Raw genomic sequence first — 1567 nt, 5'->3', positions numbered from 1 at the left:
TATTTCTTAGTAATATTAATTTATACAGGAAACAACATATAAATTACGGAGATGTACTTGCATAGCAAGTGACCTGATCTGAGATCATGTGCTGGAAAGAAAACAATTGCTGCGTGGAAGGTGTTTATAAGCCATTTAAAATAACACACAAAAACCGTTAGATTCACTTCAACATTTAAATTAAATTTGTCAAAATATTTTCGTCGCTTTGAGACCGCGACCTCTTCACTGATAAAATTCCGTGCAGACTTATAAGGATAAAAAAGTATTGTAGATGTGGCCGTCACATCCTTTTTAGCATCGTACACATAGAGCCACATTACATAATTCGTCTGTATCCTTAATTATGAGAGCAAAATGTTGTGAATTTGGGGAGAGATATCAGCTTTTAATCAGAAATGACAGAAATTCGGTTGATAGCTGCAAGAAGCCAATGGCATGCAGCCAGCGAGACGTTATGAAGCTAGATTAGCCTTAGAAAACCAGAGTCATGTTTGGCATGGCAAATCTTAGGGTGGAAGGCGGAAGCGGAAAAGGAAAGCGAGATGATCAAGGATCAAGATGAGTTGGCTAAGCACGGCAGAAAAGGAATTGAGGATTACAGTGGCGTCATGGATAGGAGAGGACAGAACGTGTTTGGAGTATGCAGCGGAGATGTGTTAATCCGTAGAATCAATAAGAGTTGTTAGAACTTACAGTCCGGAACACATCTTCGTTGGTATGTCTTCCAGATCGTTCTCTTTGTCTCTGGGAATAAACTCCACCGAGATAAAGAATATATTCATTTCTTTCACCTTGAATAACTGAAGTATCACACCAAGTTTGGGGAAGGTTGGTAGATTGGATAAAATGTCGCACGAGATGCCTTGTGGTATTTGCCCCTGTTCTGTGTACCCTTGGTACAAATCTCGCCATGGTCAACTTTACTTTTCATTTCTTCAGGGTGAACAAATAAACTGACAGTCTTGGAATCGGGTAGATTGATGAAAATATCAGTGTCAAGAAAAATACATTGTGGTATTTGCTTCCGTTCTCTGTCCCCTGGGTACAAATCACGCTGAGACCAACTTTGCCTTTTAGCCTTTCGGGATCGATAAATGAAATACCTCTACAGGTGTGGAATTTCATTTAGGGTAGAATGGCAGAATTACCTCAATGTCGGATAACATAGCTTGTAATTTTCCCTTTTATCTCCACTTACTCTGGGTAAAAACTCCGCTCAGGTCATCTTTCCCTTTCGTCCTTTCGAGGCCAATAAATGAATTACCATAACACGGATGAAACAGATTTCTAGAATTGACAGAACGGCAGAGGTGATAACTGTGCTCTTAGTTCAAATGCAGGAGGTGCAATGGCCCAGTGGTTAGGGCAGTGGACTCGCGGTCATTGGATCGCGGTTTCGATTCCCAGACCGGGCGTTGTGAGTGTTTATTGAGCGAAAACACGTAAAACTCCACGAGGCTCCGGCAGGGGATGGTGGCAAACCCTGCTGTACTCTTTCCCCCCAACTTTCTCTGACTCTTACTTCCTGTTTCTGTTGTGCCTGTAATTCAAAGGGTCGGCCTTG

Source organism: Octopus bimaculoides, chromosome 11 (genome assembly GCF_001194135.2).
Source record: "Octopus bimaculoides isolate UCB-OBI-ISO-001 chromosome 11, ASM119413v2, whole genome shotgun sequence".
Taxonomy (NCBI): domain Eukaryota; kingdom Metazoa; phylum Mollusca; class Cephalopoda; order Octopoda; family Octopodidae; genus Octopus; species Octopus bimaculoides.
This window is presented reverse-complemented; position numbering follows the sequence as displayed.